The sequence below is a fragment of the Plecotus auritus genome (genome assembly GCF_963455305.1).
Source record: "Plecotus auritus genome assembly, chromosome: 4".
Lineage (NCBI taxonomy): Eukaryota > Metazoa > Chordata > Mammalia > Chiroptera > Vespertilionidae > Plecotus > Plecotus auritus.
Genome location: NC_137775.1, coordinates 170,770,696 through 170,787,328, shown reverse-complemented (window position 1 = coordinate 170,787,328; position 16,633 = coordinate 170,770,696).

Sequence of the window (16,633 nt, the reverse complement as noted above, 5' to 3'; positions counted from 1 at the left end):
AGCAAAGTGGTGAATTTTGTTAAAACTTGAAGTTTTGAAGATGAAGTAATATAAAAATAGAAGCTGACACTACTGGCATAGTTTTCAGCACTAATTAAGTTGTGGTCTACTGGTCCCCATATGGTTTGCTTGGCTGCCACGATCATTGTTCTCTTATCTCTAGGGCTTTAAAGGAAGCATGGAAACAAGTGGAGGCCCATGTGCCCATGGTCTAATTAGAATTGGGCAGTTAGCCTAAGCCAAAATTTAGCACTTTATTTGTCCTTTCTATTTCCCTTATGACAAATTATTTTATTTATTACTTTTGTTTTCCTTTCTACTGAATTTATTGGGGTGACACTGCTTAACAAAATTATACAGGTTTTAGGTGCACAATTCTACAACACATAATCTGTACACTATATTGTGTATTCACCATCCCAAGTCAAGTTTCCATCCATCACTGTTTATCTCCCCTATACCCTCCTCCACTTCCACTTCTCCATATCCCCCCTGGCAATCACCACACTGTTGTTCATGTCCATGAGTTCTTTCTTTTTTTTCTTATATGCCCCCCACCCAGTCCCATCCCTTACAACTGTCAGCCTGCTCTCTATCTATGAGTCTGCCTTTATTTTACTTGTTAGTTCATTAGATTCCACACATGACAAATTATTTTAAATCATTTTTAGTGAAACATCAAATATTTTTTCTTCAAGCAAATATCTTTGCCTTTTGGAAAAATTATTTTAACTCAATAAGTATTGATAAGGATGTAATGAGGAAACAACTAATGGGGTTCCTGCTCTCAAGGAGGTTCTAATAACGTAGGAAGTGTAGATATGTGAACAAATAATTATAAATATCGTAGTTATTTTCAAAGCAGGTGTAATCATGTTTGCCCAGGCAAATCAAGTAATAAATGGAGTGATTTCAATAAATATATAATTCCATATCCATTCATTGTCTCTTGAGTAATAGGTAAATCGTTAATCATTGGTACACTGTCAGTATTTTTGCACAACTGAAAATGTCTTGGAAAATATTTGGAAAACATATAAAAATAAGAAAACTCCTTATTTTGGGGGTCAAATAGGAATGTTGTCTTCTATTGTCCTAAATCCACCATATCAAAGGTAACTTCTAGAAATGTAACATAATAGACAATAATGCATGAGGCTCAAAAAAACATTGGTAATTACTAATATTTAAATTATAAGACATGAAACCTATGATGTATTTGCTTTAAATTGCTTACTTTTTGTTTGTTTTTATAATTTAATTAAATTTAATATTCCCATCACCATTTATCTACTTTATGCCCTCTTCCTCCTCCATCCCCACAATCACCACACTATTGTCCATGTCCATGAGTTCTCTCTTTGTTTCTATCATTTTGTAAACATTGCAAGAAAAGTCCTTCTATTATTATTTTTTCACCATTGTTTCTTCCTTTCCTCTCTTTTGCCCCTAGAATTTCCATTATAGATAGCAGGAATTTTATGGCAATAATCTATTTGTCTCATGATATTACATTTTCATTATTTTACTTCTGAAACCAGGGAGAGTTTCTTGAACTTCATTTTAAGTTGATATATTTGTTTTTATGCAAGATGCAACAGGTATATACATTCTCCTAGCTTGGAAAGGGGCAAAAGAATGAAAAAAGGACAAAGAATTTGATAACAGAGTGTCCATGAATTGTGAATTTGGCTTTGATTTAGCCAATCATTCTATTGTCTTTTCTTTTTATAGTAAGTCTCAAACAAAGAAATAAATAGAATTAATAGCAAATGTAATTCCTAATAAGCCTCAAATCAGAAAATTCTTTAGCACTTTTATGTTTTTACTTTAATTATGATAACTGCCAGGATGTTCTGTTACTCAAGAAGAACCTCTTCCGTTTGTTTATTTGTTAACATTTCAAACTGTGCTCAGGGTAGACCTGCTAAAATAGTTAAACCTGAAAGAACACCATTTGGATTGTAGATATGTATCTTTAATCAAATGACTGTCAATTAATTATTGCACTACTTGAACAAATCAGTGTCTAAAAAAGGATCTATGACTAACCTGGGATAATGACAGTTTCCTTTCATTGTTTTCTTTGCTCTTTTTTGTTGTTTCCTAGTGTGATTGTAATTGATGTTACAAAGACATAGCCTTTGTAACACAGATTCTACCCTTGCTATACATATGAATTCTTTTATCTTTTCAGTGAGAGCACACTGGAAAATTTGGAACCGAGGCTCTTAGTTATAGAAAATAAACCCATCAAGTTATAAACATATCACTTAATTTGAATTATTTTTGTTTGATGCTTTGGAAATAACCTAAGGCTAGATTGCTTCTCTAGGCAGTTTGGGTAAGGTGATAAAAAGCCCATCGCCCTCACTTTGTGGAAGATGCTAACCTCCATAGTGCACACTGACGTGTGTTTTGTTAGCCCTCGGTGCCTGGATGAATCATTATATTCAGTAACTGAAGTATCATACACCCCTGCTCCTGTTTACTCCGTCTTGTACCACAGATGGAGTAAATGGGCCTGCAATTCCTGAGGGTTTTAAAAAATTCACTGTCATAGTTTAGAAATTGTGACTGCATCATTGACTTCCTGCTATCACAACTGGTTCAGTGGGGGGGCATCCTATATGCAAAGCCCGCATAGATTAAACCCGGAGCTTTGTGTAAAATCTCTTTATGGGCTGTTAATCACCAAAGCAGAGAATATAATAGATTGTAAATATTTACCAGATTTGTGCTTCCAGATACAGCTGTGTCTAGGTGATTTAAGGTTTGCACGGCAATTTTTTTCAAAAGAGTTTTGTAATTCTCAATTTAAATAAAGAAAACAACCCAGAAATGTATCATAAATCACAGTGGTTTTGTAAAAACTGTAAAAACAGACTTAATATTACCTAGTAACTGCATATGGTTGCATGCTTAGGTTTAAAAAAAAATGTGTGTCTACATAAAAGCTCATTGAAGTTTTTCCCATGGGAAAGCAGGAAATTGACAAGTCCATTCAAAGGGCAGAAAAGCAGAATAAAGTGAATACAAATCTTAGGGACAAGGATGTCATGGTTTCATTGATGGTATTTTACTTGGCTGATGAACAGAACACTCATATCCAATGCATAGATCATATAGGATATCTATTTAATAAAAACCTGTCTCACAGATAAGCTCCTTCTCCCCAAGTGGACATTGCTTTATTTAACATTTTTAAATTGCCTGGCGAGACCTTTTGAGGGTGAATATTCAGACAACTGACATTGCCCTGATTTTACCAATTATGCTTCCCTCTTCAGCCAGTATCTGTTTTGGAAATGCACACCCTCAGACACAAACCTGCTGCGTAAGTGAATCCGGTAGGAAACTGGATGAGGAAACAAAAGGCTCTAACAATAAGCCACATGTATAAACATTTACCAGGTATGAGAATTAAAATTAACTCTATCGGAAGAGGTTTATTTTCCTAAGAACTCATTCAGATAAAAATCAGTGTTGGGAAACAGTTGTTAGAATAAACTCAAACAGCCTTACAAAGGAAAAGAAACTTTGTACTTGAAAAGATAAAAAGCTGTGGGTCTTTTATGGCGGAAACCTTACACAGTGTGAATGAAAGATTAAAATATTAAGTGAAAAAAATTTGAAAGCATACAAACTGCTCTAACAGCCTTGAGAGACAGAGGCTAAATATTTAATGATCCCATTTCTATATCTATGGAGGCATCTAAATGCTAAGTTGAATTCCAAATAATGGATCTATCTTGAATAAATTGCAAGAACCAATTACCCCAACTTTGTGGCACATACAGCAATAAATGTGCTAAATTGATAAGAAAAAGTCAGGTTAATTTGTGTTAATAGTCTGTTCTTAACACTCCAGCCATTTATTTAAAGTATACTATGAAAGAATAGAGGTATAACAGCTATTTCACAAAGGTTCCTCACATGGACAGAAAAAAGAGACTGTGTAATTAAGGTCTGGGGACATGCTGTTAGGGCCTTGAGGGATGAGATAATCATGGGAGCAGGGAGGCTTTTATGCCACTTGGAACAGAACCAGCACGTGCTGTAGTAAACCTCTGAGATTCCTGGTGTTGACTACAAAATGAAGCCCCTGGCATTTTGGGGGGAGGGCTGGGACACTGTATGGGGATTATTGAATGCTTGTCTAAGATTCCTGCTTATCTGTAAGCCTAGCTTAATTTTATCATCTGAAAATTAACTTGCCCTACTTTGATAGATTAGACATTCCTGCTTAGGATGGCATGGATTCAGGAAAAAGAAAAAAAGATATAAACTCAGGGCATATATAAAACCAATTCACTTTAAAGATTCATCTGTGTAAAATGAGGAAAGCTTCAAAATGCCAACAAACGAAATTTGGGGAAAGGTGGAATAGTTTCAAGTGTAGTAGAATGTGGTTGCAGCAGTATTTGGATTGTCTTTATTTCCATGATCTTGAGAAGCAATCTTTATTCTAACATGATATTGCCACGAGTCTTGGATTCTCTTGGAGAGTGACAATTGCCCAGATGCCATTACATTTGTCTGTTTCCATTAGAGTCCTCAGGTCATGTGCTCACTTATTTGTCTGGGTATATACATTGGTTTAGATACTGGTACGGTGAATGTAAGGTTTTTGTTGTTGTTTTACCTCTGCCCATTGATTTTTTTATTTACTTTTAAACAATAATTCTTTATTGTTGAAAGTATTACATATATCCCCTTTTTTCCCCACTGACCTCCTCCAGCCCCCAGCCCTGCCCATTGCTTTAATTCCAAAATGTTAATGCCAGTCTACTTATCCTTCTGTATTTAAATAGATTAAAGGCTATTTAAGATGAGTATTCGGAACAGTGTGACTGTTTTGTTAGAATTCTAATTCTGTTTTTGGCAATGTCTCTGCCAACATGAAGTGAAACCCCTTTTTCTGATGGGAGTAAGTGGGGCAAACTACATTCTAACATTAAAAGGTTAAGGATCATGTTAACTTTTTCATTCCTCTATTTAAGCTCATGAGAACTTTTACTTTTTCATATAGGTTATTGATTGTCTTTGAATTATACGTTTTAACCTGGTTTATAATGCTGAAGAAACTGTTAAGGATTAAACTAAAATAATTGTAGCAAAATAAAGCTAGGAGCATAAACACAGACATGAAACTATACTGCATCTGTATTCTCAAGAGAAAAAAAAAACAGGACATCTTAAGGAAAATGGGATAATATGAAAATTGTCATTCAACTATCAGAAACCATAAAAGAGTATTGTTTAGATAGAATGCCGATGAGGCTACCACTGGCTTGCAATTCCTGTGACCTTTTCTGAGGATTGAGAGGAAGTCACACTGATAAAGCATTTGAAACAAGCTTATCAAATAAAAGACAGTAAATACAGTTGGCTCTTCCAGGACTGTGGCAGTTGACAGCTAGGATTCTTTCTCGGTGAGTAAATAGGAAAAAAAAAAGTAAAAAACAAAACTTACCTATAAAAAGATGTCAGACCTGCAGGTGGCCACTCTGAAAGGATGGATTGTGGTGGATTATTCTAGAGGCTAAAGAGTGTGTACCTTTGTTGGATCCAAGTTAAAACAAACAAGCAACTAAAGTGTCATTTGTTTGATGATATTTGAATATGTATTGGTAAGTAGATGATACCAGAGAATTACTGTTACTTTTCTAGAATGTGAAATGTTATGCAGTTATGTAGGAGGATGTCCTTATTTTTAGGGGTTGCATTCTTAGGTATTTAGTGATGAAATGCCTGCAATTTACCATAAATTTCAATAACAACAAAAAGAACAAATATATATTGAGAGAAATGAACAGATATGGTAAAATGTTAAGTGTTGTTGAATTGAGTCTAGGTGATAGATAGAGAGGTATTAATTATAATTTGTTCAACTTTTTGTGCATTTAAATATTTTATAATAAAACTAGAGGCTCAGTGCATGAAAATTCATGCACTGGAGGAGGGTCCCTCAGCCCAGCCTGCCCCCTCTCACAGTCCAGGAGCCCTCAGGGGCAGGAGGCAACCCAACAATCAAGGGAAGGCGACGCCCCCATCACACCTCTGCTGCTGCCACTGCTGGCAGCGCAAGCCTCGGCCGGCCCTGGTTACCTGAGCCTCGGCCGGCCCTGGGCAGCTGGGCAGCCACCATCTGAGGTTTGCCTGCACCTCAGGCTGGCCCTGGGCAGCTGAGCAGCCAACATCCAAGGCTTGCCTGTGCCTCAGGCCAGCCCTTGGCGGCTGGGGGCGCTGAGGGGACTGGGGGACTCCGGAGGCAGGCAGGTGAAGCGGCCGGGCCTGCCTGGGGGCGGGCCCAGCCATGCCACATGCCTGCTGCCCTGGTGGGGCTGAGGGGACTGGGTGCCGCCATGTTGTGGCTGTGGGTGCTTCCATCTTTGTGAGGGCATAACAGTCAATTAGCATATTCCCTCTTTATTAGATAGGATATTGAATAGACTCTATAGACTTTATAAAGGAGCATAGAAGCCAACTGAAAGAGGTCCCAATGGCCAAAGCCAGAACAATTTGAGCAATAAGTTAAGTAAAATAATAGATTATAATGTAAAATATAAAATAATATAATTATTTGTATATATACTAATATAAACAAATTCCAATGTAGAAGAATTCCAAATAATTTATGTAGATACTTTGCTCTCAAGGAGAGGGAGCTTAACTCCCCACTCCTTAGGACGAGACTGCACATACTGATTTCCTTCCAATGAGTACAGTGTACAAAGGGGGAAGAACAAAGACTAACTTTAAGAGAGGTCAATGGGGGAAAAAGGAGATATATGTAATACTTTTAACAATGAATAATTTAAATTAAAAAAAATAAATGCATAAATAAGTGGAACAACAACAACAAAAAAGAAGACTAACCTTACACTGGATCCTGACAAGCACTACCTAAGCCAGGTGATCAGATCAACATCAACATTAATGAATCATGTGGATGTTAGGTACCCTTGATATGATGTTATAAAAATGGTGTTTTACCTCTGTGGTCTTCCAGTAACTCGTAATCCCACTGTTATAATGAGAAAAAACATCAGACAGATTCTAATAGCGGGGCAGTTTACAAAGTACCTGATGGATACAGAAAACTGCATTGTAACAGAAAAGAAGATTAGGCTAAAACTAAGGAAATGAGAATAAATTAGGAGTTTTAGTTATCAATTTTACTAAATGTGAAAATCCTAATTCAACTCAATTCATCAATTCATTAGCTAAATCAATAAAACCTTAGTTGAGTGTAATATATTTCTGTGAAGGTATATTGTTAATTGAAAAACCTAGTTCACATTTCAAAATTTAACTTTCATCAGATTCCTCAATAAATATATATTTGGCATAGAATTCTTTCTTTTCTTCCAAGGACTTCTTTTTGTCTGTTCCCTCCAAAGTATGTCATATGTTACTTATTAGTTACCACTTAAGATTTTCCCTTTCTTTGTGGGGAGATTGATTTCCATAATATATTTGTCTTGTCCTAATAAACTAATTTGATAATTTAAAATATGAAAGTGGTATAATTTAAAAGTGAAAGGGAACAATGGATTGAACGTGGTAAGTGTTACAGTGGCCGATGGAGGGATATTTTTATTAGATTAGAAATATTATATCTTACAACTGAAAATGCAAATTATGCAGTGCCATAATGTTCCTTTCAAGCACAAAAGATAAAATTTGCATATCTAAATTGGATCAGACCAAATGGGCTTCCCTAGTCTCTCTCCCCTGAGCAGCAATCAGCCTGAAAAAGCCTGCAGGTGATCCCAGTAGAGTTTTGAAAGTTCACATTCAAGAGTCTCTATGTGTATGTATTTGTATGTGTACATACATATATGTGCGTACAGATATATATATGTATAAATATAATGTATTCAGTTTATTTTCATTTTAATTTCTTAGAGACTGACAAAATCCTTCAACCTTTTATAAATAACTAATTATACCTTTTTTAAATAACTAATTATATGTCCAGATTGCTGTTTTTTTCACAAATATATTTCTCTGCTGATTGATTTTTCAGTGTGATAAATATTTGAAACTTTGAAGTTTAAATAAAATTATTTTTACATATTAATAGGCTATACTCTCTCTTCCATTCATCTTTAAGGAAATGTCTGAAATATTTAATGAAAAATAAACTGTATTTTACTGACCTATTTTTTTAATCTAAAAATATCCTACATATTTTTTTAAGTTCAATTTCTTATTCAAATTAATGTTTTGTTTTTTTGGCCACTTTCTTTATAGGTATATGTATGCAACTACTTTTGCAAATAATCCACTATTCAATAGATACAAAGTTGACTCAACAATGGGATATGGTTAAATTTTTATATTTACATGTGTATTTGGCTTATTTTAATTTTTCCAATAGAACTAAAATTGTTGTTCAAGAACTTTGAAATCTTATTTTTTAAAAAATATATCTTTATTGATTTCAGAGAGAAAAATAGAGAGGGAGAGAGAGATAGAAACTCAATGATGAGAGAGAATCATTGATCAGCTCCTCCCACATGCTCCATATGGGGATTAAACCTACAACCTGGAGATGTGCTGTGACTGGGAATCGAACCGTGGCCTCCTGGTTCAGAGATCGACACTCAACCACTGACCCACACCAGCTGGGCAAGAACTTTGAAATCTTATCATGGTTGATCACTTTTTATACATTTACTAGAGGCCCGATGCACAAAATTCATGCAAGAGGCTCAGCCCTTGAAGCCCCGGCTTCATCCGGAAGGTCATCCAGAAGGTCATTCGGCTGCCTGGTCTAATTAGCATATTATGCTTTTATTATTATAGATAACTTTAGATGAAATGAATATAAGGTGGAAGGCTTTAGTTGTATTAATGATCATCTCATTATTAGGACTTTCAGAGAATCTTGGAGAAAGTTTGTAAAATAAATAACAGAATTAATTAATTAATTAATTATGGATTCTATTGACAAAGCCACATTTCTACAAGTATTCTAGGCCAGTTAGGAATCAACCCTTTTGGCTTTAGCCACACTCAATGTAATTGTCTCTATCTTTTCTAAATGTACTTTGTCATTGACTGAGTGAGAAATTTAATGTTCATTCTTAATTGATAATAGCATAGACTATCCACATCTAAAATGCTAAGGTCCTGGGCATCCTTCAGTGGATGAAAATAAACAAGATTGCAGAAAATGTAAGAAGCCAGTTATTGGAGAGGGCTCTAGATTGATGATAGTAAGTCTGTGAAGATGAGTTTTCCATTTTTTATTACTTTGAGACAATAATCTTAGATGCAGTTGTGGACTCCATAATCTCAGTCCTTGTACAAAATTGCTAAAGAATAATATATGTATCTTCTTACCCTTTATTGTTAATATGAGAAAGATAATGGTGCTGCCAAACATTCCCTCTGAGTATTAAGAATCATATTAGGAGATGAGTTGAACCGTGGGGCTAATACCGTTCCAAAATGTAATCAGGAAATACCCCAACAACCTATGAACCCTATTTAAAGCAACCCTTAGGCAAAAAAACCCCTACTTCAGACAAACCAGTTCATGCTGTGTCTGTCTAACCAGCACCAACTGAATGTTATCAGCCGTACTAATAGCTATTCTCTCATTTACCAAAGGCTGTGACAGTATTTAGTTAGTAATAAAGTACGTGTTTTATTTGTTCTTTGAAGGAAATAAGACTGGATAAAACCAAAATGAAAAGGCGGGAGATAGAAATGCTTGAAATTATGTAGGTAAATAAGATATACCTCACAGAAAAATATTGCTTGAAATTGAGAAATATCGATAGAAAAAGAAACATTTGTCTTCTCTTCCTTGCAAAATTATAATGTGAAAAAAAATGTAGCTTTTCCTCTATTAGAATGAAAATTCCTTTGTGATACCAACACCGTGAGTATTTTTAAGAGCTGTAAGAATGTAGTTCATTTCAAGCTACTATCCAAAATAAAGAAGGCAAAATAAAATTTCAGCAGTGCACAGGGCACATAACATTTTTTGTTGTATGTAATTTACCAGTCTAAAAATACCCTGGTTGATTTGCTTAGATCCTAGACAACAAGGACATCTTGCAAAAGGAAAGGACCAAATACTAACGCCAGATCTACCGCTGATTCAGTTTTTGCCTTGGGCAGTATGAAATGTTATTGCAGTTCAGATTTTGCTACTGAACTTGATGTTTCATTGTCAACATTCTTCAATGGCATATTGTGTGAGCTTTACCCAATTAAGTGACTGCAAGGAGTTCTGAACCATAGCTGCTGTTTGCCTGCTATATACTCCTTTTGCCCCAGAGCCAATGGATATGGAACCATGATGGAGGGAGAGTTATGTGGGTCAGCTCCTAAGTGCTCCTCCCACTTTTTGGTAGGTGTGCAGCACAGGAGTCGAAGCTGCCAATGACTTAGACTCGGACATGTGAAGAGAAACATCTCTAAACGTATGTACTGAGAATTCATGTTTTGTCTGTGTGCATTCACATGGGTTGTAACTGGGAATACCTATTACAAAGTGTGGAGTTTATCTTGTGAAAAGTTTTAGCGCCTGACTAGTGCCCGTTTCTTGGAGAAGAAAGTTTAGAGAAGACCATTTTGGCTGCTGTGACTGTACAGCAAAGGCCTAGATGAAGAGTCACAGAATCTTGACACATGAAAAGCCAAATTTTCTTTCAAAGTTTATTGAGGAGAAACTGTATGATTCCCTTAGTGAAAATCTCTATAAAAAATACATTTTCACAACATTTGTTTTTCCACTAAAGGAGGGAAATGTCCTACAAAATTTGATGCCTGTATGTTTCTTCAGCCCCATAATTTATATTTTCCTTTTAGAAATTTTTTTTACTTCATGTATCAAATTATGACGTTGTATACCTAAGACACGTACAATGTTATGTATCAGGTATACATCAATGAAACTTGGGAAAATGATTAAGAGAAACATTTTTTTAAAAACTGTGTTTCCAATAGTTCTTTATCATTTTGAGAGTTTTTGAAGACTTCTGGTAATAAAACTACTTAGTTTTTTGGATTATAAGGATTATCCTACTTAGTAATGTCCCAGTTAGAAACTAAGTTTTTCATCTTCATTTTACTGCTACTTTTTGGGAGATTTCCTTAACTTTACCTAGTAAAACCTTTGCGTGATTTCTACTACCATATTGTTAAGTTTAAAGCGTATTTCTTGTGCTCCAATTCTTCCTCCTGACTTTATTTTCTTGTCTCTCTCTATTATTGTTTTTTTTTTGCTCCCTTTATTTTTACTTATTCACCTCATTTTTTTTTAAAAAAGATGACATATGTATGTGTTAGTTTATGCCATTTGTTTCAGAGGCTTTCTGTTTATTATTGGTAGGCATTTAAGAATAAAGTTCTAAAACTCAAATCAGACACTCCAGAGAGATTTTTCTTATTTTCCAAATAGCTAGTATTTTATCCAAACAACATCTGTTTCCTTCATTGTTTCTTCACTGATTTGAAATGCCCCTTCATCATATTCTGAACTGTCACATAAACTTTTGCTTGTTTAAATCTTCTGTCCAGTGATTTGCCTGCAGGTCCAGAGTTTTGCACATCTCCAGCTGTGCCACTTCCAGACCTGATTGCTGCCTCTGTCCCTCCAGTTTGCCTAGTGCAGTGGTAGGCAAACTGCAGCTCGGGAGCCACATATGGCTCGTGAGCCGAGCTGCGGTTTGCCGCTCTGTTGACTAATGAGTTGGCCGACCACTGGCCTAGTGGGGTTTGCACTCCAACCATTCACTGTTATCACATAAGCTAGGGCTGCAGCAATTATGGGGCTGCCTTTGTCCTTTCCCCCTTCTCGCCTGCCCTGCTCCTTCAGATGAGTCAATGGGTGGATCTCTCACACATGCTTGTGTGTTGGATTATAGATATCCAACCTGTTGTAACTTAAAGGGGAGAGACCAAGAGGTGTTCTTTTGCTGCCACAAAGCTTGTCACCCAAATTTTCTTTTTATATGTCTTATACTATATATTTCTATTATTTCTTAAGTTCTTTTAGCTTATCTCATTTATAAATTATAAATAAAAATCCCTTTAATCACATTTTCTAATAGATGATTCATAGTTTTCAGAAAATTAATGATACTTTTATATGTTAAAATTTTAATTTCTGAATTCTCTTATTCATTTTAAAGATTTTTCTACTGCTACTTTTGGGTTTCTTAGATATATAATTTTTAGTTACTGATAATTGTCATTCCTGTTTCTAGTAGTTGTCTATTTTATTTCTTTATTTTGGCTAATCGTATTTTCTTGTACTACTAGAGTAATATACAACCTTTGTGGCAGTGATAGTATTTATATTATGTTCACTAATTTAGTGGGAAAATATAGTAAATTTTTTATGAGGTATATAATTGCCTTGTGGTAGGAGTCATGCATCATTTATCATGAAAATATCAACCTATTCTTTTTTTTTTCGTAAGAAATTCTATCAAATTTCTTTTTGGCATATGATGATGATCACAAAATGTCTCTTTCTCCTTATAAATATGGAGAAATATATGACATAAATTCTAATCTTCAACTCTCTTACCTTCTGGACATGACTCTAAATAATATTATTGTGATATTCTATTTCTCTACCAAGTAACACAGTTTACTAATACCTTATTTCAAAATTTGATATCAATATTTCTTAGTGAAATTATCCTACAATTTTCTGTTGTATCTTAATTATTATTCTTATATCTTTTTATTGTGCTGGCTTCAATGAAACAAGCAATACAACTCTAAATTATGTACTAACTCCATATATGTTAACTACATCAAGTTTTAAATAAATTTAGGGGAGATGAAAAATATGCATTGTCTCAACACAAAGATAGCTTTTTGCTATCCCCTCTCCCTCCTCCATCCAGCCTTACATCAGGCTGTTTTCTCAGTTAGTATGATTTGTTTGTATTTTTTTAACAAAATTTATTTCTATGAGTCAAGTGGAAGGGGTGTGACTCATATAGTTATATATTGTTTTATTTAATTTTAAATGGTAGAAAAAAAGGCTACCCCAACTACTACATAAATAGTACATGAGTGTGGTCATATTTATTACTTTATATAGGATAAAATAATAATTACTTTTTTACTATACTTTATCCTTTCACTGGTACACAACCAAACCAATCTTCTACTACCACATATGAAAAAATAAATCGCTTTTATATTGTCACTTAAAAGTGCTGAACAGTAGCCATCCACCTTTTATGTGAGACCTTAATAGTTTGTCACTGGTATCACTGATGCTAAATTACTGATCATACTATTTCAACATCATAATACTCTTTGTAAATTGCCATTTATATTTCCTTAATATAGTTTTCCAATTGTATTCTGTTAATAGTTTGACTGACTTTGAACTTTTGAAATGAACGGTTGCTAAGGCAACTGAACTTGATTTGTAGGAAAAATTAACTCATACTGTAATGGGACAGCATTTCAATGGATACTTCCCATTTTTTAAACCTCTCTTTTTTAAAAAAATGTATTTCATTAATTTTATGGAGGAAGGGAGAGGGAGAGGTAGAAACATCATTTATGAGAGAGAATCATTGACTGGCAAGCTTCCTGCACACACCGTACCAGGGACTGAGCCTGCAACCCAGGCATGTGCCCTGACTGAGAATCAAACCTCGACCTCCTGGTTCATAGGTCAATGCTCATCCACTTGTCTGGGTTTAAACCTCTCTTGAATTCACATTTATTAAATGAAATAAATATACCTTTGAGCCTGATCTCACCAATACAAGGCAGAAATGGAATTTAGTAAAAGACAATGTTAAAGTTATATGTTTGCCAAACAAAAAAAGTAAAAAGACTTTACTTCAAAGCTGTTACTAAGAGAAAATGAATTTTATAGTTCTGCGTGTGTCTCTTAATCTATAAGAAATAAGAATATTTTAAATATTCCAAGATATACTAGTAGCACATTGACCCTAATCAAAGTCATCTACTGAAAAAAATTAATATTGAAATCTCTATGCAGGTTTGAAGGTATCAAAACCACATTATCCTATATAATAAAAAAGTAATATGCAAATTGACTGTACCTCCATTACACCCACAAGCCATACCCACCCGCCAATCAGGAGCAAGTAAACAAATTAACCCAACCAAGATGCCTGCGGCCATGGAGCAAGCAGGAGGCTTGGGTTTCCCAGGCAATGGAGGAAGCCAAGCTTCCCACACACCCTGGCTGGCCCTGGACTTTACTCAAGGCTACAAAGTTTCAATTATAGAAGACAAATAAATCCCAACAAAAATGGCTGTGGCCACAGAGCTAGAGAGAGCAGGAGGCTTGGGTTGCCCCTGGTGATGGAGGAAGCCAAACTTCCCGCCTGCCCTGGCCTGCCCAGGCCTCCACTCAAGGCTACAAAGTTTCAATTATAGAAGATAAATAAATCCCAGATACCAGGGCCTCCACTTGGGTTGCCAGGGGACGTGGCCAGCCTGCAAACCACCACAGGTCCCTGACCCAGGCCAACCCACGCCCCAAGGGAACCCTCACCCTGAACCGGGACACCCTTCAGGGCAAAGAAGCCGGCCCCCACCCATGCACCAGGCCTCTATCTTATCTAATAAAAGAGTAGTATGCAAATTGACTGTCACTCCAACACACAAGATGGCTTCCCCCATGTGGACACAAGATGGCTGCCACATGATGACCAGCAGGGGAGGGCAGTTGGGAGGGACCAAGCCTGCAAGGGAGGGCTGTTGGGGGCGATCAAGCCTGCAGGGAAGGCAGTTAGAGGTGACCAGACCGGCAGAGGAGGGAAGTTGGGGGTGACCGGACCTGCAGGGAAGGGCAGTTGTGGGGGGAGGGCACAGGCCTGCAGGGGAGAGCAACTGGGGGGACCAGGCCTGCAGGGGAGGGCAGTTAGGGGCAATCAGGCTGGCAGGGGAGCAGTTAGGCATCAATCAGGCTGGCAGGACAGTGGTTAAGGGGTGATCAGGCTGGCAGGTTGAAGCAGTTAGGGGCAATCAGGAAGGCAGGCAAGCTAGCAGTTGGGAGCCAGCAGTCCTGGATCGGGCCTAAACGGGCAGTGCGATATCCCTCGAGGGGTCCCAGATTGGAGAGGGTGCAGGCTGGGCTGAGGGACACCCCCCTCCCATGCATGAATTTTGTGCACTGGGCCTCTAGTTATTAAATAAAAAGTCTATAAAAAGTTGAGTAAAAATAAGGCAATATCTTTGGAAAACTAATGTTTTGAATTTCATACTTATTGAATTCAAGTTTATTTTTATTAAATTTTCTTTTTTACAGTTTCAATAATCTTTAAGTAATTTTTATTATTTTCTTTTTTTTTAAAATATATTTTATTGATTTTTTACAGAGAGGAAGGAAGAGGGACAGAGAGCTAGAAACATCGATGAGAGAGAAACATCGATCAGCAGCCTGGGGATGTGCCCGCAACCAAGGTACATGCCCTTGACCGGAATCGAACCTGGGACCTTTCAGTCCACAGGCCGACGCTCTACCACTGAGCCAAACCGGTTTTGGCAATTTTTATTATTTTCATTGCATTTGTTAAATGGGCTGGTATTTACATAAACAACGAGATGTGTAGTATCTATACAACAAGGTCAATTTACATTTCAAATTGTGGTCAGAGTCACAATTCTGAAGATAACCTACTTTTTTAAAGTATGAAACTTTTGGTGATTCAGTAGTTTCAAAGTTAGGTTTTAAAAGTATTTCTCCTATCTCAGTCAAATAAATAACAAACTTATTAACATTCTGGATTGAAAATACATAGAATGAAACATAATTTGATGATGGTTTTTATCATCTGCCAAGGATGCCATAGATGTAAATACAGACTATAAAATTTACAGATTTTAAAGATTATTTTCACCTTATTATTGTTTGTAGCAATGTTGGGGCAATTGAAGAAGTCTTGCATGGAATTAGATTTGTTAAACCACTGGTATCTGGAGCTATCAGATTGGAAATGGCTCTGTGTAATGCAGTGACAACTTAAGTTTCCTGCAGCCATATAGGGATATGAAAGTAAGCTTTAATTTCAGAGCAGTATGCACTCATGACCTTTTTGCTACACAATGAGCTCTGATTAATGCTTCCACTCAAGGTGCTGCAATAATTACTAACTCAACAAGGATCTTAGCTAAAATATAAACAATTAAATGAAGTTTTTAGTGCAGATTTTACAGGTTTAAAGAAGATTTATCCGTTAATTATAAGAAATTAGTCACATCTCTCTGTTGTTGCTATTACTAAATGACTTATAGTACAAATTAATTTGTGGGATTTAATTACCATATTCTTATTAAAAATACGTGTAGAAAACTACTAATCCGGCTTCTTATAAAAGTTCTTCTATTGGATTAATATGAGCTTCAAAATTTCAGGGTTAATTGGGAGGAATGATATCCCACAACCATTTTGGTAGCCACAGGCAACAATGAAATTATTCTGCTACAATTATGATTAGAAACAAATAATATTTGATAATATATCTATGTAAAATAAATATTTTAATGAAAACTGACAAATCAAATGAACCAATTTCAAAAATAACATACTTTATGATAATCTCTAGGTCACTATAGTTGTTAGGGAATTAAGATTACAAAAATGTTAATTAAACTC